Genomic DNA, 20,867 nt, shown 5'->3' on the forward strand with positions numbered 1-20,867 from the left:
TGCCTCGGGCCCACACTCTGAGGGGCTTACCTGGAGCTACTGTAAACTGTATCGACTTGTGCAGATGCAGTTAAACTCTTAAACTCTGCAGCCGAGCGGGGAGACATGATCTCCCTGCACTGCCATGCGGCCGATATGAGGCCCGTGAGCCAGGTGGGGGAAGGGGCCCAGTTTCCGTTCCTCGCAAATTCAACTGTATCGACTGGTTGCCGATACATTTTAAAGCAATGTTGAGTGAGGGAGCTGTATGGAGGCCGATTCGGAGTGCAATATACTGTATGGCGGCCAATGGGGAGTGCACTCTACTGTATGGCGGCCAATGGGGAGTGCACTCTACTGTATGGCGGCCGATGGGGAGTGCAATCTACTGTATGGCGGCCTATGGAGAGTGCAATCTATTGTACGACAGCCAATGGGGAGTGCACTCTACTCTATGGCGGCCGAAGGGGAGTGCACTCTACTCTATGGCGGCCGATGGGGAGTGTGTAGCACCCTGAGGATTCGGCTGCTACAGGGGTATTACACCTCAAGCCAGAGGTGTGGTATTCCACTCCCGGGTAAGGATGGAGTGTGGAACTGAGCTAGTAGGCTGCATGCACTACATACATCCCATTTCCGGGGGACAGAACAACGGTACTCCCACCAGTATATGTGCAGGTACGACAGCGTCTGTCCCTGGCTGGAGTGGGAGGGGGGTGGAACATCCCAGTAGTGTAGGGGCAGATAGGGGGAGTAGTCTGGGTAAAGCTAGGAGCCCATTGGGTGCTGGTCACCTGGGCTCACACATAGAGGGAGTATATAAGGTGGGCACCATCTTAGATCAGGGTTCAGTTCAGGCAGGAGGAGAAGAGCAGAGGAGCTCAGCCAGAAGGGCTGACAGGGAGCTGTGGCTCCGGCTGGGCCCAGCTCCAGAGCAAGGCCTGCAGAGAGAGAGAGAGAGGAGTCAGAAGGACCCAGAGAGGAAAGAAAGAAGAGAACTCCAAGATCCCAGAATAAGGACAGAAGGGTGAAGGGTTGGCGGACACGGGTACCGGATCCCAAGCTGGCAGAGGCAGAAGCAACCCTTAGCCAGGAACCGGAGGTCGTGGTCAGGATCTGCCACGACCCTCACCAAATCCACTAGAAAGGCACACCAAGCATAGGGTCAGGGAGCCCAGAGGAGGCTTGACCACCAAGAGACCCGAGGGAGCCGGCCAAAAGTGGATCCCTGGTGGGAACGGCCAGAGGAAGGGAGAGTCAGAAAGGAGCTCAGGACCACGCTCCGGAATTGCCTGGGGGTTGGCCGAGTCCAGGACCTGGTGGACGCAGCACGGCTCGGGTGGTCACTCAAGGCCAGAGTGACCACAAGAACACCAGTAAGTAAAAACCCTGAACTGCATCTCCTGACTCTGAATCTTCTTTCTGCATCATCACAACCCCCATCATCTACACCTGCTGCCCTGAGGCCATACCCCTCCCGTTGGGGGTTATACCATCACTGCTGCACATATACCACCGGCCTCAGTGGACTGCTCTGCAGCGGCGGCTTTAAAGCCGCACTCAACGGGTGACGTAGTCGACACTTAATAACATCTACTGCCATAGACTGCCACTTAGTTTGACACCCTGGGCACGGACCGGGTCACCGCCACAAGGACTACTACCCCCATACAGATCCGGCTCCGGGTATCCCCTACAGCACTGGCCCAGGGGGCGCGTCAACTTTTGGCGTAGTCGGCAGGATAACGTGCCCGCAACCACCGGGTACTGCGTGCCTGAAGAAAAGTTCATATTTACCGTAAAAAGAAGTGGGTCCCCGCCATCGGACGCCATCTCGGATCGTTTCCCGCCGTTTGTCCGCCATCTGCAGTCTTTTCCCGCCATCCACAGAGTTTCCCGCCATTGGGAAGCGGTTCCCGCCATCTGAGAAGATTTCCCGCCTTGGCAGAGCGGACGCCATTATGGGCGTGCCAGAGGGTGGCAAGAGGCCACCTCCCATCGTGGGCCAGGTCCAAGAATGGCGCCAAAAACGGAGACCGCCCCCACCAGCAGAGACTGCAATGATTGAGATGTCCATCAGCGTGGGGGGTCTGCCCCTGGAACTGACAATCACCAAGTTACCCCAGGCCCGCCCTCAGTATGGGCATAGAGAGAACAAAAGAGAGAAGATGGGAGCAGCTTGGAGGAGTCTGGAGGAGTCGTACCCGGAGATGGAGGCGGAGGCAGGCAGCACCGACCCAGTGGTCAGGAGCCTGTTGCAAGCGACAACCCCAGAAGGCCTGGTGGAGATCCTGGCACAGCTCCCCCGAGACCGGGAGCGTGCACAGACCGCACTGGAGGGCTTGGCTCAGAGGATGGCCCGAGTGCAGCGGGACGTACTGGCCGCATGGAGCAGAGAGATGGCCCAGCAGGCTGGAACCCGCCAGCGAAGCACGCCACCCACAACAAGGAGCATGTCCGCCTCTGAGGACGGTGCAGGAGGGACGACGGCCGGAGACGACGCCACGGAGGGAGTTGAAGAAAAGGGAGCAGGTAATGGGGACGACAACATCCCGTGCCCGATGGTCGCAAGCCTGCCCCAACTCCCCGTCGCAGAGCCCGAGACCCCACTCACCACTCACGTTGCTGCATCGTCACCGCTCCAAGCTAGGCCTCAAGCGGCAGGAGCCGCGGCCACGCCCCCTGTGACGTCACGCGCCGCAACCCTGAGCGCGGCCAAGCAGGAGACGCCACCGGCCTGGTCGCAAGGCCAAGTGCCCCCGAGCGCCGCAGTGCCAACAGCGCCCTCTACCTCCACTGAGCCACCGGCCTGGTCGCTGGGCCAAGTAACCCCGGGCGCCGCCGTCTTCACGGTGCCCTTTACATTCAGGGTGCCCCAAGCCTGGTCGCAAGGCCTGGTGAACCCGGGCGCCGCCACCACCACAGCGCCCTCAACGTCCACAGCGCCACACCTGGGTGAAGACCTATTTGCCCAGCACACTTGCCCGGATGGGCAGCCCTTTGTGTGGCCACCGGAGTACCACAATCCCCGACTCCGGAAAGAAAGACCCCTGGATGAGCCCCTGATCCCGGCTCCGGCGCCCGACAAGATGACCCCGCTCTCGTTAGAGGAGGCGCAGTTTGCGTGGGACCCCACTGGAGGAGACCTCATCGGGTTCACTCAAGAGGACCCGGACGGGTCTGAAGCCTACCCTCAGGAAGGAGCAGGAGGGCATCGTCACCATTAAGAGGTGAACTGAAACTGTAATATAGTTACCCGTAAGGGTATATGCCATGCTGCTAATTTAAACATATTCCCCGTTGGGACCTGTGAACTGTTCCAGTGTGTCCCATCTCCCCACAGGCTGAGGACTGTGAACAGCCATCCCTTTTCCCCACTGGTCGAGGACTGAGAGCGGCCATACCTCCCCTTGTATATAGTTGCGCTTTTTAAGGCACCCCCTACTGGTTTTATGGGAAAACTGTTTTTCTTGAAGAGACTGTTGCACTTTACCCGGTCACAAGTTGCACCGTGGCCGGAGGAACAAGAATGTTTATATGAAAAAGTTTTATGCTGATAATATATATATTGTTTTATATGTTTATGATGTTTTTGAAAAAAAATTGTATGTTTGTGGATGTTTTTATTCTTTTACAGCCCGAGGACGTGCTGTGATTTACCAGGGGGGGATGTAGCACCCTGAGGATTCGGCTGCTACAGGGGTATTACACCTCAAGCCAGAGGTGTGGTATTCCACTCCCGGGTAAGGATGGAGTGTGGAACTGAGCTAGTAGGCTGCATGCACTACATACATCCCATTTCCGGGGGACAGAACAACTCCCACCAGTATATGTGCAGGTACGACAGCGTCTGTCCCTGGCTGGAGTGGGAGGGGGGTGGAACATCCCAGTAGTGTAGGGGCAGATAGGGGGAGTAGTCTGGGTAAAGCTAGGAGCCCATTGGGTGCTGGTCACCTGGGCTCACACATAGAGGGAGTATATAAGGTGGGCACCATCTTAGATCAGGGTTCAGTTCAGGCAGGAGGAGAAGAGCAGAGGAGCTCAGCCAGAAGGGCTGACAGGGAGCTGTGGCTCCGGCTGGGCCCAGCTCCAGAGCAAGGCCTGCAGAGAGAGAGAGAGAGGAGTCAGAAGGACCCAGAGAGGAAAGAAAGAAGAGAACCCCAAGATCCCAGAATAAGGACAGAAGGGTGAAGGGTTGGCGGACACGGGTACCAGATCCCAAGCTGGCAGAGGCAGAAGCAACCCTTAGCCAGGAACCGGAGGTCGTGGTCAGGATCTGCCACGACCCTCACCAAATCCACTAGAAAGGCACACCAAGCATAGGGTCAGGGAGCCCAGAGGAGGCTTGACCACCAAGAGACCCGAGGGAGCCGGCCAAAAGTGGATCCCTGGTGGGAACGGCCAGAGGAAGGGAGAGTCAGAAAGGAGCTCAGGACCACGCTCCGGAATTGCCTGGGGGTTGGCCGAGTCCAGGACCTGGTGGACGCAGCACGGCTCGGGTGGTCACTCAAGGCCAGAGTGACCACAAGAACACCAGTAAGTAAAAACCCTGAACTGCATCTCCTGACTCTGAATCTTCTTTCTGCATCATCACAACCCCCATCATCTACACCTGCTGCCCTGAGGCCATACCCCTCCCGTTGGGGGTTATACCATCACTGCTGCACATATACCACCGGCCTCAGTGGACTGCTCTGCAGCGGCGGCTTTAAAGCCGCACTCAACGGGTGGCGTAGTCGACACTTAATAACATCTACTGCCATAGACTGCCACTTAGTTTGACACCCTGGGCACGGACCGGGTCACCGCCACAAGGACTACTACCCCCATACAGATCCGGCTCCGGGTATCCCCTACAGCACTGGCCCAGGGGGCGCGTCAACTTTTGGCGTAGTCGGCAGGATAACGTGCCCGCAACCACCGGGTACTGCATGCCTGAAGAAAAGTTCATATTTACCGTAAAAAGAAGTGGGTCCCCGCCATCGGACGCCATCTCGGATCGTTTCCCGCCGTTTGTCCGCCATCTGCAGTCTTTTCCCGCCATCCACAGAGTTTCCCGCCATTGGGAAGCGGTTCCCGCCATCTGAGAAGATTTCCCGCCTTGGCAGAGCGGACGCCATTATGGGCGTGCCAGAGGGTGGCAAGAGGCTACCTCCCATCGTGGGCCAGGTCCAAGAATGGCGCCAAAAACGGAGACCGCCCCCACCAGCAGAGACTGCAATGATTGAGATGTCCATCAGCGTGGGGGGTCTGCCCCTGGAACTGACAATCACCAAGTTACCCCAGGACCGCCCTCAGTATGGGCGTAGAGAGAACAAAAGAGAGAAGATGGGAGCAGCTTGGAGGAGTCTGGAGGAGTCGTACCCGGAGATGGAGGCGGAGGCAGGCAGCACCGACCCAGTGGTCAGGAGCCTGTTGCAAGCGACAACCCCAGAAGGCCTGGTGGAGATCCTGGCACAGCTCCCCCGAGACTGGGAGCGTGCACAGACCGCACTGGAGGGCTTGGCTCAGAGGATGGCCCGAGTGCAGCGGGACGTACTGGCCGCATGGAGCAGAGAGATGGCCCAGCAGGCTGGAACCCGCCAGCGAAGCACGCCACCCACAACAAGGAGCATGTCCGCCTCTGAGGACGGTGCAGGAGGGACGACGGCCGGAGACGACGCCGCGGAGGGAGTTGAAGAAAAGGGAGCAGGTAATGGGGACGACAACATCCCGTGCCCGATGGTCGCAAGCCTGCCCCAACTCCCCGTCGCAGAGCCCGAGACCCCACTCACCACTCACGTTGCTGCATCGTCACCGCTCCAAGCTAGGCCTCAAGCGGCAGGAGCCGCGGCCACGCCCCCTGTGACGTCACGCGCCGCAACCCTGAGCGCGGCCAAGCAGGAGACGCCACCGGCCTGGTCGCAAGGCCAAGTGCCCCCGAGCGCCGCAGTGCCAACAGCGCCCTCTACCTCCACTGAGCCACCGGCCTGGTCGCTGGGCCAAGTAACCCCGGGCGCCGCCGTCTTCACGGTGCCCTTTACATTCAGGGTGCCCCAAGCCTGGTCGCAAGGCCTGGTGAACCCGGGCGCCGCCACCACCACAGCGCCCTCAACGTCCACAGCGCCACACCTGGGTGAAGACCTATTTGCCCAGCACACTTGCCCGGATGGGCAGCCCTTTGTGTGGCCACCGGAGTACCACAATCCCCGACTCCGGAAAGAAAGACCCCTGGATGAGCCCCTGATCCCGGCTCCGGCGCCCGACAAGATGACCCCGCTCTCGTTAGAGGAGGCGCAGTTTGCGTGGGACCCCACTGGAGGAGACCTCATCGGGTTCACTCAAGAGGACCCGGACGGGTCTGAAGCCTACCCTCAGGAAGGAGCAGTAGGGCATCGTCACCATTAAGAGGTGAACTGAAACTGTAATATAGTTACCCGTAAGGGTATATGCCATGCTGCTAATTTAAACATATTCCCCGTTGGGACCTGTGAACTGTTCCAGTGTGTCCCATCTCCCCACAGGCTGAGGACTGTGAACAGCCATCCCTTTTCCCCACTGGTCGAGGACTGAGAGCGGCCATACCTCCCCTTGTATATAGTTGCGCTTTTTAAGGCACCCCCTACTGGTTTTATGGGAAAACTGTTTTTCTTGAAGAGACTGTTGCACTTTACCCGGTCACAAGTTGCACCGTGGCCGGAGGAACAAGAATGTTTATATGAAAAAGTTTTATGCTGATAATATATATATTGTTTTATATGTTTATGATGTTTTTGAAAAAAAATTGTATGTTTGTGGATGTTTTTATTCTTTTACAGCCCGAGGACGTGCTGTGATTTACCAGGGGGGAATGTAGCACCCTGAGGATTCGGCTGCTACAGGGGTATTACACCTCAAGCCAGAGGTGTGGTATTCCACTCCCGGGTAAGGATGGAGTGTGGAACTGAGCTAGTAGGCTGCATGCACTACATACATCCCATTTCCGGGGGACAGAACAACTCCCACCAGTATATGTGCAGGTACGACAGCGTCTGTCCCTGGCTGGAGTGGGAGGGGGGTGGAACATCCCAGTAGTGTAGGGGCAGATAGGGGGAGTAGTCTGGGTAAAGCTAGGAGCCCATTGGGTGCTGGTCACCTGGGCTCACACATAGAGGGAGTATATAAGGTGGGCACCATCTTAGATCAGGGTTCAGTTCAGGCAGGAGGAGAAGAGCAGAGGAGCTCAGCCAGAAGGGCTGACAGGGAGCTGTGGCTCCGGCTGGGCCCAGCTCCAGAGCAAGGCCTGCAGAGAGAGAGAGAGAGAGAGGAGTCAGAAGGACCCAGAGAGGAAAGAAAGAAGAGAACCCCAAGATCCCAGAATAAGGACAGAAGGGTGAAGGGTTGGCGGACACGGGTACCGGATCCCAAGCTGGCAGAGGCAGAAGCAACCCTTAGCCATTAACCGGAGGTCGTGGTCAGGATCTGCCACGACCCTCACCAAATCCACTAGAAAGGCACACCAAGCATAGGGTCAGGGAGCCCAGAGGAGGCTTGACCACCAAGAGACCCGAGGGAGCCGGCCAAAAGTGGATCCCTGGTGGGAACGGCCAGAGGAAGGGAGAGTCAGAAAGGAGCTCAGGACCACGCTCCGGAATTGCCTGGGGGTTGGCCGAGTCCAGGACCTGGTGGACGCAGCACGGCTCGGGTGGTCACTCAAGGCCAGAGTGACCACAAGAACACCAGTAAGTAAAAACCCTGAACTGCATCTCCTGACTCTGAATCTTCTTTCTGCATCATCACAACCCCCATCATCTACACCTGCTGCCCTGAGGCCATACCCCTCCCGTTGGGGGTTATACCATCACTGCTGCACATATACCACCGGCCTCAGTGGACTGCTCTGCAGCGGCGGCTTTAAAGCCGCACTCAACGGGTGGCGTAGTCGACACTTAATAACATCTACTGCCATAGACTGCCACTTAGTTTGACACCCTGGGCACGGACCGGGTCACCGCCACAAGGACTACTACCCCCATACAGATCCGGCTCCGGGTATCCCCTACAGCACTGGCCCAGGGGGCGCGTCAAGTGCACTCTATTGTATGGCGGCCGATGGGGAGTGCATTATACTGTATGGAGTCTGATGGGGAGTGCATTATACTGTATGGAAGCCAATGGGGAGTGCATTATACTATATGAAGGCCTATGAAGAGTGCATTATACTATATGGCGTCCGATGGAGAGTGCATTATACTATATAGAGTCCGATGGGGAGGGCAGTATACTATATGGAGTATTTTATATTTTTAGTAACAGTGCAGTCATCTGCTGAGGTTCTCATACATGTACTATTAGGGTGCACCACCGTACCTGGTTAGGGGCTCATTCAGAAGTGTCACCATCCCAAACCAAAACCCTTGCTATACTTCCGGTGACACCACTTTGTCCACTTCTATTGGAGCAGTGGTGTAATGTGTGACCCGCGCTCCATCCACCATATTACTACTCACATAGGAGTGGATCGAGTGGGGTTACACATTATACCACTGCTCCCTTAGAAATGTGAAACCTTGCTCTGTCCACTTCTAAGGGAGCATGGGTGTAATAGAATAAACGTCCAGTAGATATAGAATTTCACAATGATACATACTACATATAATAAACTTGCACCCTTTAGAACCTGTTATGTGGCACTAAAGGGTGTTTACCCTAATAAATGAAAAAAAAACAGATGTGGGGTCCCCCCTATTTTTCGTAACCAGGCAAGGTAAAGCAGACAGCTGCGGGCTGATATTATCAGGCTGCAAAGGTCCCTAGCTATTGGGCCCTTTCCAGCCTAAAAATGCCAGTCCACAGTGGCCCTAGAATTGGCGCATCACATTAGATCATGCATTGCCTGCCCCTTCCCGATTGCCCTGGTGCAGTGGCAATCGGGGTAATGATAGTTGGGGTTGATGACAGCTGTGAACACTATTAACCCACTAATAAAAAAAAAGCAGAAAAATAAATGTTATTTGAATAAAGACTCCTCGATACTTTCCCTGGCTCTTCAATTTATTTTTTTTTTTTAAAAAAAACCTAAGCAGGTCCAACGTAGTCTATGGTGTTCCCACGACGATCCCTGAATCCGACGTCCAAAGGCTATGAAGCTTTGTTCCGAGAACGACGCTCCATAGGTCGCTCCATAGAGCGGAACGACACTTCATAGGACACTACATAGAGACCTGGCGGCTATGATGAGCAGTGACCTCAGTAACTACACCGCTCATCAGAGTCACTGAGCCTCTATAGTGCACAACAGTATAATGGCCCCATATGGTGCCCCACAGTATAATGGTCTCATATAGTGCCCCACCGTATAATGGTCCCATATAGTGCTCCACAGTATAATGGTCCCATATTGTGCCCCACAGTATAATTGTACCATATAGTTGCCCCACAGTATAATGGTCCCATATAGTGCCCCACAGTGTAATGGTCCCATATAGTGAACCGCAATGTAATAGCCCCAGATGGTGCTCCGCAGTATAATGGCCCCATATAGTGCACCGCAGAATAATGGCCCCATATGGTTCCCCACAGTATAATGCCCCCATATGGTGCCCCACAGTATAATGGTCCCATATAGTGCCCCACAGTATAATGGTCCCATATAGTGAACCGCAGTATAATGGGCACAGACAGTGCTCCGCAGTATAATAGCCCCATATAGTGCACCGCAATATAATCGCCCCATATAGTGCCCCACAGTATATGCCCCCCTCTCCTGGTATATAGCCCCTCCATCCTGGGTATATGCTCCCATATATTCAATGGAAAGAGAAAAAAAACAATAAACTCTTCTATTCACCATCCACGCAGCTCTGTTTGTGTGCTCTGAAGATATCGACGGTGAGCGGTGATAACTGCTGACAGGCTGAGATCACCGCACCCCGCTGCCACCGCAACCGCCGCAGATTCTCACCCGGGACCTCCGCTCCCACTGAATTACTGTAATTTATAATTTGGTATATTGAATGTATATTCCACATATTTATCCCATACACCACTGGACTGTGAGCACATGAGTTGTTTCTTCTATTACACTGTACTTTACATTCAATGAACTCGTATAATGTTATATTGTACAGGCAGGAAATCTGTATGTAGCTCTGTGTCTCTCTGAGCACACAGATACACAGCGCTGTGTTCAGGCTTCACATCCCGTATATAGAGGACACTGGACTTTCTGTCTTTCCCAAAGGTTATATTAAACCTATTGTCTTCTCTGTCCTTGTAGCCACTGATTAGAAATGCTGGTGCTCCACCGGGAATCATCCTGTACCAGTGGATGTAGTCATTAGTAGTTATAGCAGCATGGTCACATTCGAGATCACAGCGATCTCCTGATATAACGTCTCGTCTGTCTTTCTGTATAATATTACAGGAGCACAAAAAACCTAAAAAACATTCAGGAGATTGGTAAATAATTCCCTGATGATGTAACTACAACATATAGTATAATGTATAGTATAATGTAGAGCTGCCTCTCCCATCCGTGGATCTCCAGCTTTTGCAGAGCTGCAACTCCCATCTGCAGCTGTCAGGGCATACTGGTAGTTACAGCTCTGTAAGACCTGGAGAGTCCCAGGTTGGAGAACACTGACATAGAAGATAACTATTTTAAGAAATCTAAATAATCATTAATATGTAGTCCATATAACAAAATTCCATCTTCAGACATATACTTACATAAAAGGAATATTAATGTGGCCTTGAAGAAGAACTTATTCCATGTAGGCATTTTCAGAAAAAAAAGATACTTTAATAAAAGTGTATGTATGTGACTGATGGTCATGAGTATATGTGAGGGGATTCTTCCTAGACTTCAATTATGATACATCTGATGATCCCACCCACTAGTGTTCAGTGAGAGCTAGACATATATTCTGTACTAACACTATAGTGCCACCTAGTGATGTTTATATTACTAGGTCTGTACAGAACAAAATACATGAACTAAATGACTCCTTGTTTGCAAGGCTTTAATTTTTAACAGAATAAAACAAGTTTTACTAATGATGCTGAAGTAAGTTTAGCATTAGAAATAAATTAGGGAGCCTGGGGTCTAGCAGGAAGCAGCGAGGGGTCTAGCAGGGAGTGGCTGCCTGGGCATTTGCCCAGAGTGTCTTATGCTTGAAGGGATGCAATCATGCCACTCTACCCTGCCCAGATTAATTGGACTAATGGTTTGTGCACATGGCCGTATTTTCAGGCCGAGTGTGATTTCACAAAACATCAGATCACACGCGGATCAATGTTATTCTTTGGGTGCATACATATGTCTGATTTTTTCCTCGCACTGAGCTGGTCAAAGGAGATAATCGCTGCATGCCTGAGTTTGATCCTTAAATCGAATCGCACTCAGCTATGCAAGTCAATGAGTCTGTGGAAAGCATCGGACTACACTCGGATGACATCTGCATGAAGACAGATTTCCACGGATGAAGAAATTTATTTCTCCATCTTCTCCACATCTGAGAGAATGAGATCAAACTCTAATCATAGTTTGATCAGGATGTGATTCACATAATCAGCTCAATTCTCTTGGATGAAAGAAAATACTGGCGTGGGCACATAGCCGTAGGGTTTGGGAAGTAAATTGAATCTTTACCATGTGATTAGGAAGGCTAAGCTACAACTTGGTGTTTACATTCTCAAGGGAGAACTGAGAAGAATAATGAGCCTAAGGCCTCATGCACTTGGCAGAGATGATCACAGAAGGGTCAATGATTTTGAGTGACATATTCTATATGACTTTGTATTATAGAGCTATAAGCACGGTATGGACAATACTTCTAGGGAGAGATTCTTACACATTATAGAATCTTTTGGGGCTGATTTTGTTTCTGCAAACTATATTTGAAATCCAACACAAAAAAACTGCCACCAAATAAAATCAAAGGCATTTGAAGATCCAGAATATAAAGCTCCATATTGTTTTGCAGGTGTAAGAGGGTTGAAAAAAGCTGCCAGCCTCCTCTTAACGAAAAATAACTTAGACATTATATCAATCTCACATTAATGTCCTGGACTTTTAAAAGATCTGCTGGTTGCATTAATTCTGTTACTATCAATATTTCACCTCATCTGGTTACCTAAATTATTCTATTACTGAAACAGAATTCACCTTCTTTCCCACATGTCATTAAAACCACCATCTGACCTATCCATCAAAGTCAATGGCTGTCCACCCTCCCCAGTCCCACAAGCTCGCTGCCTCTGGGTAACCCTGGACTCTGATATCTCCCTCAAACCACATATCCAAATCCTTTCCACTTCCTGCCGACTTCAACTTCAAATTATCTCCCAGATCCGCACATTCCTCAACCACAAATCTGCAAAAACACTAGTGCACACATCATCATCTCCCCCCTCGACTACTGCAACCTCCTGCTCTACGGCCTCCCTTCTAACACTCTCACACCCCTTCAATCTATCCTATACTCTGCTGCCTGACTAATCCATCTGTCCCCCCGCTATTCCCTGGCCTCTCCTCTCTGTTAATCCCTTCACTGGCAGCTCCCCATCGTCCAGAGACTCCAAAACTCTAACCTTGGCATACAAAGCCATCCACAACCTTTCTCCTCCATATACAGTATCTGTGACCTAATCTCCCAGTACTTACCTACACGCAACCTCCGATCCTCACAAGATCTCGTTCTCTACTCCCGTCTTATCTCCTCTTCCCACAATCACATACAATATTTCTCCCATGCATCCACCCTACTCTGGAACTCTGTACCCCAACATATCAGACTTTCGCCTATCGTGGAAACCTTCAAAAGGAACCTGAAGACCCACCTCTTCCGACAAGCGTACAATCTGCAGCAATCCTCGCTCCACCATACCGTTGCTCCACCAGCTCTACCCTCACCTACTGTATCCTCACCCATCCCTTGTAGATTGTGAGCCCTCGCGGGTGGGATCCTCTCCTCTCCTGTACCAGTCGCTGACTCATTTTGTTCAAGATTATAATAATTGTTTTTGCTATGTAAACCCTCTTTTCCACATGTAAAGCACCATAGAATAAATGGAGCTATAATAATAAATACTAAAAATAATAATAATTACGTAGAAAATGTCATGTGATACTTATTATGCACCCTTATAACAATTTGTAATAACGTGTTCTACAGAAGAAGAATTTATAAACTTAATTCACTGGATGCAGCAAGATATCTTTTTTATTTTACAAAGTTTTGTTGATACAGCTAACACATAAAGAAATAATTACATAATATTGGGAGATGGATCACTTCATCTTCTATCACTGCCCCCTAATGACAACTCTTTTGAGGGTGCTAATAGAAGCTATGGGGTCGCACTGGTATCACTCACTGCTTCTATATCCGCCCCCTGACCACGTCTTGTTTCACAGTAAGGCTGCGTGCCCACTATACGTTTTTCAAGCGTTTTTGCCGTGGAATTTCTGCACCAAAAAAGCTTAAAAAACGCTTGGTAATACGTGTCCCATGGTCCCCAATGATAATCCGCATGTGCTGTGCACATGCTCTGGAAATTTCCAATGCGGATTATCATTGCGGAAAAATCCGCAGCATGTCTATTAATTTTGCGGACACGCAGCGTAATCGCCGCCATTGACTTGCATTGGACCGCGTGACATCCGCATCACTGCATCTGTACATGTGGGTATCACACGGTTCAATGTGCGGATGGTACCCAGGTCTGGAGGAGAGGAGACTCTCCTCCAGACTTGGGTACCATAGAACCTGTTATAAAAAGAATTTAAAATAAAAAATAAAGATTATACTTACCTTCCGATGTCCTCCCAGTGTTTTCTCCCCTCCGTCTGGTCTGCTGTATGGGTTGCGGTGTTGTGAAGGACCTGCCATGACGTCATTGAGTCATGTGACCTGACACATGACTCAATGACGTCACCACAGGTCCTTCACACCACCGCGAGCCGCCCAAGACACCGGACGCAGCAGAGAAAATACCGGGAGGACATCGGAAGGTGAGTATAATCTTTTTTTTTTATTTTTTACCATTCTTATTCTTTTTTTTTTTTACTAACTTGGTCACACTACTATAAATCCATGCCGGTTGCATGGATTTATATAGTGTGAACAAGTTGTCAAGCACTTTTCCAAGTGATGCTAAAATCGCTTGGAAAAGCGCTTTATAACCCGAATACAGAAATGCATGCAAAGACGCTTCACAAACGCTTCTACCTGGCGGGAAAAACGCATGTAAAAAACGCATGTGTTTTTCCTGCCAGGGAGAAGCGGAAAAAATATGCAGCATTTCTGCATCGTGGGCACATAGCTTTAGAAGCAGAGTGCCGGTGCTGTACTCATCACTCCCACAACTTCTCCCAGGACATCTTCAGAGTGCGGCGATGCAAGAAACTGTAGTAAGTAACTGTAACGTCGCCCCCTGATGGCATCTTGTTCTTGGAAGAACGATGGACACTGCAGGGAAGTGAGTGCAGCCCCAGCCTCCTGTGACGTCCTGTTTGAGACTCCTCTCAAATGAAATGTCACAGAAAGTGAAAGATAACACATTCAATATAAGGCTCAATTCACATTTATCCTGTGTGTAAAAAAATAAAAATCAATAAAAGCTGTTTATTTGTTCATTCTACTTCTCAAAATTTAGAATAAGGCTCGATTCACATTTTTCTGTGCTCTACACTGAGACCTTACCCCATAGTTCCCATCTAAATCCCAAAAACGTGATTCAGATGAAACCTCCAAGAGAACCATTCACTCTGATGAGGCAGATGGCGCCACTTTGGACTCCTTATGGCAGGGGTTGGGGACCTTTTTTCTGCAAAGGGCTATTTGGATATTCATACCATCTTTCAGGGCCGCAAACAATTATCAACTTGAAGATGATCCTGCTCTATTTGGTCAAACAATTAATTAACTCACCCCTAATTTGTTGACTGGAACTGCTTCTCTTTGGTGAGAGGTGTGATGTTAGATGGTATTGATCATGTTGTTATTCGTAACTGCTTTTCCATGTTTTCATTGGTCTGGAACTCTTTGTGGGGTTTCATCACAATCAAATGTTATTGGGATTTAGATGGAAACCACGGGAAAAGTGCTCAATGTAGAGCACAGGGTAAATGTGAATTGAGCCTTATACTGAATTTTGGGAGGCAGAGTGAACAAATATGCAGCTTTTATTTATTTTTTTTCTTTACACCGTGCACAATGGTCAGTATGAATACAGCGATACCTAATATATAAAGTTTTTTCTTCTGTTTTGCTACTTTAGCACACTAAAAAAAAGTTTTATAAAAAATAGCTTTTTATTGCCATTTTGAGTACTATACTTGTTTCACTTTTAGCCTGACAAAGCTATATGAGGGTGTAAAGATCTGAGGTTGTGGGTTGTAAGTAATCACCTAGGCAGGTTAGCGATGCAACAATATTTTATTGACCACAGCCATGGTAATAAAGCAATTCCAGGTAAATGGCCAAAATACAGATCTCTCAGTCCTCAAATTCCGAATCTGGGTTCAGTAGTTCAACTGCCTTTGTATAAGGCTATACTCACTGTCTCCCAACTTTTGGTTGACCCACAGATTTCGTATCTCCAGCCAGTATAGTCTGTAGCCACAGTCCATGATCCTCTAGACGGCAGATAAAACGATGAAAGCACGGGTATCCAGTAGCAGCAGTCCTTTTAAGAAAGTTTAAATCCAAACGACATAATCCATAATGGTAACATGTTTATCCATCCTTTCAAGTCCACGGTCTCCATCCTCTTCCTTCAATCCTTCCACACAACTCTCTAAAACATGTCTCCACTTTCTTCCACTGGGATCAGTCCCCTCCCAGGTCAGAAGTGATCACACCTAAAACATTCACTGTTCGCTAAAACAATGAAGAATATTCTAGAAGCCTTCACCTGAGACTGCTTGTAAGACCCCCTGTGGTGACGGCTCCACTGTGTCTCAATCTACACTCACCTAATGAGATTATTGGCTGTTGAAACAATGGATTCCTGAGATAAAGATGAGATTAGTGGAATGCTGGACATTTTACAAGTGAATCTTACATACTGACAAGAAAGCAGAACTAGAAAAAACATAACAAGTAAATCACTAATTACACACAATAATAATATTGACGAAAATGGTGGTCCGTGCTGGAAAAGTATCATCGTCTTTAGTAAGTGGGCAGCTCATCACAGAGGGCTTCTTTTTTGCAGAATGAGTTGAAGTTTTTATTTGTTTCATTGTGGTGTGTATAGCGTTTTTTTAACTTTTTTTCAGATTTTTTGGATGCAGAATGAACAAAATTCAGCAATTTAGAAATTACTTTTATTTTTTTACACTGTTTACTGTGAAATAAGATATGTTTGATCTTTCTTTGGGTAATAAGACTTAGAGTGATACCACAAGTTTTAAACTACTTTTGCACACTAAATATAATATTTTACATATTCTGTAACTTACTGTAACTTTTTTTTACTTTTCTGCTGACAGAGCTGATTGACAGCGATACCTAGGGGATAAAACAGCCACAATCAGTGCTAAAACCGATCATGTCCAGCAGATGATCGTGATCAGCAGAGTGTTTTGTTGTAAATAACATTTTTTTACCACTTTTTATTCAGATTTTTTGGGCGCAGAATGAACACACATACTATACATATTGACATTGTCAAGCATCAGTGGCATGCTCGTACAGCACATCATCACTGCACTCAGTTAAATAGAGACCTATAGGCAGTGATGAGATTCAAAGGGTTCTACCTGATTCAGTGGAACAGCTTATTGAAATAGCTGGCGGTTCCCCGAACCAGCAAGAAATGGCACCCTGATAATGTTCCCTAGCTCGCAGTTTTCAACTGAATGTGCCTCCTCCGACGCACATTCAGTTGAAATTTTTGTGGTACAAAAAACCACCGGCTTCCTGCACTACAATAGTTAACAGATGTTGGCCAATGTGGGAACCAGGATGGGCGGAGGCAGACGTGTAGGAACCAGGATGGATGGAGACAGACATGTGGGAACCAGGATAGGGGACATTATAACTGTAGGGGCTAGTTAAGGGATATTATTACTGCTGTGATGTATTTTATTTATGAGGAAACTGTTTTCAACAGGGGGAGGAGGGGTGTCCTGTTACTGTGCAGTGCACCACTATGTCGCTATTTTTCTTCATGTGATGATGAAATGTAGATTTCGGGTAAAAAATGAGAAATGTGTTCTAGAAGCGATCAGCTGTAGATGACTGTTATTTTCTGTGGAGATGAGTCCTGGCTGAAAGTAGTGATGGCGGTCTCAACTACAGACGTCATTGGTAAGTCAGTGTGCTACCAGTACACTTACACTATACACTATATAGTATATACAGAGCTCCTGTGTATAATGTCACTGCTGATTCCTTTATCATTTGTATACTGACACTATATACAGAATTTCTGTGTATAATGTCACTTGTGATCCGTGTATTACCTGTACACTGACACTATGTACTGTTCAGGGCTCTTGTGTATAATGTCTTTGGTGATCCCTGTACATTATAGGGTATAAACAGTTCTCCTATGAGTAATGTCACTGGTGAGTCACTGTATTACCTGCACACTATACATTGTATACTATATAGAGAGCTCCTGTGTAAAATGGTACTTATGGTAACATTAACATATATATTTAATACATGTATGTAATATAGTGCTTTTTTTTATTAATAATCAGTATTGTAGTATTCAGTCACTGTGGTGGTAATATATTGTCCAGTCATGGTGTGGCGGTATTTTTCCCTAGTATATGGTAGTATTCAATCACTATGTGGGGGTAATATGTGGTCTGTAGTGATAAGCGAGCGTGCTCGTGTGGCGCCCCTGCTGCGCATGAGTGCCACAGATCCTGGAAGGGTGCATGAACGGATTCCTCCACAAGAGGCCCTCACAGCATACACACACCTCCACCTTCCACCTCAGACCACCATAGGGAGCCCGGACAGGGATATAAATAGGGAAGGTGGAAGGTGGAACTAGGCAGTTCAGTCTGAGGAGAGCCCTTGCAGAAGTGATACTGCAGTGGAGCTCAGTCAGTTTAGTCAGACTCAGTTGTAGCTCAGTTAGAGCCCAAGGCGTGCCGACGCCATAAGAGCGGTGAAGCGCGGCAAGCTGCCGCTAGTGTGTATAGCCTAGTGAGGTCGAAGGATAGAGGAGTGAGTAGCATTGGGGGCAGAGGAGCTGTACAAGCTCACCCCAGAAAACATATACCGGACACCGGGTCCGCGTCTACAGGGCCGTATACCCCCCTGTAGAGACAACTGGAGACCCCTGGAAGACTTCAGGTCCCAGGATCACCCAAGAGTTGATATGTACCAGAGCCAGGAGTCATGGAGGCCCCGCAAGCTGGGAGCGCGTACTCCAAGAGAAGGCCCTACCACAAGGTCAGCCGGTGCAGCACAGAGACAAAGTTAGGCCTAGCTCCAGGCAGGTCAGAAACTTACTACACAAAGGCAAGAAACAGGAGGCCCTATACCCACTCACTGGGGAGGATCCTGATATGCACCCTTCACCCTACAGTGCTCCGGAATGTGCCTGAACTTCCATCAGTAAAAGGTACTGAAGTGACTATCGTGTCTGTCCCTGTTCTTACTCTGACCCAGCTGGGTCCCATCTGTCCTGCATCCCTACATCCATGCTGCCCTGAGGCCTAGCTCCACCTGTGGGCAGCTATACCACCTAAGCTGCCTTAACACCGGCCTCAGTGGGCTGCCGCAGCGCTGGTGGTCCTCACCAGACACCACAGGTGGCGTCACGAACTTTTATATAATTTTCCACCCTTTAAAAGAGAGGCCCAGGGTACGGGCCCGGGAGCCGGCCACCGCGACATCCTGAAGACCAGGCAACAAGGCCCGGGTGCCGAGTCATCCCCATCCCCTGGCGCGTCATCTCTTTCCTGGCGTCACGAACAGGATTTCCGTGCCCGCTGCAACGACGGAGTGTTATGCCCGTTGCCACCGGGTACTGTGCGCCTTTAATCAAAAATTGAGTATTTGACTGTGGCGAAGATTGCCGCCATTGTTGGGCCGCCGAGGGGGAAGAAGGGCGTAACCGCAGGAAACTGAGGGGCGTCCCTTCAAAAGAGTGCGAAGCCCCGGACACGCCCCACGCCTCAATGTCAAACCAGGAAGCGCCAGGTCCTGGAAGGAGCGTCGCTGAACGCTCTGACGTAGGACACAAACGACTCAAGGTCCTGAAGAAGACCATCACCTGCGGAGCTGCGGCCTACCGGAACAAAATAAAGGAAGGTAGGCCACGGTTCGCTAGGGGGGCGCCAGAATGTCCAAGGAACAGCACAACGCCGGAATACCAGTTAACGGCCCTGATGTTCAACCCGAGCTCGACGCCGAGCAGGCCGGAGCAGCCGCTCCACCAGCAGGGCCTGTAACCCCTGTCATACCCATGACCCTACCGTACATCCCAGGAGCAAAATGGCTCCCCCAGTACAGTGGCAAACCAGATACCCTGTCTGGATTTAAGCGGAAAATCTGCGGTATACTGGACATGTACTCTATGACAGGCAAGCAGAGAGCCGCTTTTGTATTACGACAATTGACTGGTGCTGCGGAACGAGAAGTAGAAGCCTGGTCGGCCGCAGACCAGGAGTCAGTGTCCGCCATCTTTAAAAAGTTACAGACTTTCTTTGAAAATCGTACTGAGACAGACCTCCAGATGAGGTTCTACAACTGCTCTCAGCAACCGGAGGACAGTGTTCGGGACTATGCCTGGCGTTTACAAGGGACCCTGCGGGCTCTGAAACAGGTTAGTCCAACCAGCATCAATGATGAAAATAAAAGGCTGAAAGAACAGTTTGTCCGGGGACTGATGTCCCAAGAGGAGAGCAGGACTGTGTGTTGGTGGTCCCTGGATCATCCAGATGCCACCTTTGACACCCTTAAGGACATGGCTATAAAAGGACTGCAGCCCCTGGAAACAATTGCTATCCAATGTTACCAGGGTGGGGCCACCCCAGTGCCTGCAGCGTCCACCTTTTCCCCGGTGGCTGCTGAAGCCAAGGTGCAAGCAACGTCCCCTAGTGAGCTGGACAGCCTGGGCTCTGAAGTGCGTCAGTTGAGCAAAACCCTGACCACTGTACTGAGTGCCCTGCAGCTGCGGACAGAGCCTGAGAAGGAAGGAAAGATCCTGCTAGCCGACAGCCCTGAGGATGTCCCCTGGATGAGAAGGAGGAAGAGGACAACGCCACCCCCTGGGAGGATCAGCGAGGGACCTTGTCTGCCACCGCTGCCACAAGTCAGGACACAGCATCCAGAGCTGTCCTTTGAACGAGAAAATCCTGGGTCCGAGGGTCAACACCCAGGAATAGACTCAGCAGGCCCCTCAGACTGGCATAGCAGGTACGTGGGAGGAAGACCTTTCCTGTCCGTAATCCTGGACGGCATTGCGATACTTGCCCTGCTGGACACTGAATCTCAGGTAACAATTATGCCTGATGTCCTTTACAGGAGAAACTGGTCCATGGACAGTCTCCAAACCCCGAACCCAGATTTTTCAGTATATGCTTCTAACGGCCTCCCTCTTAACCTAGTCGGGGTTAAGGATGTGACGGTAAAGGTGGGGAGAGTGGAGCTGAAGGACCAGGGACTCATTGTAGCAGAGACTGTCTCTGATGACTCAGGACAGAATATGGTACTAGGCACTAACATTGTTGGTAACTGTTTGGGGAAATTGTGTTTTTGCTCTAACAGCTCGCTAACGCAGGCAGAGAAGAGCGATCCAGAAGGAGATCCAAGCCCTGATATACCAGCAGCAAGTAAAGCTATCCGGTGGTGTGATTGGTAATGTGCGGGTAACAAACCCCATACCCATTGTGATCCCCCCAATGAGTGAAATGCTTATCTGGTGTAGAGCAGCAATAGGTCTTAAAGGAC

This window comes from Phyllobates terribilis, unplaced genomic scaffold (genome assembly GCF_046119375.1).
Source record: "Phyllobates terribilis strain yellow unplaced genomic scaffold, ASM4611937v1 Scaffold_1__5_contigs__length_1240528914, whole genome shotgun sequence".
Classification (NCBI taxonomy): Eukaryota; Metazoa; Chordata; class Amphibia; order Anura; family Dendrobatidae; genus Phyllobates; species Phyllobates terribilis.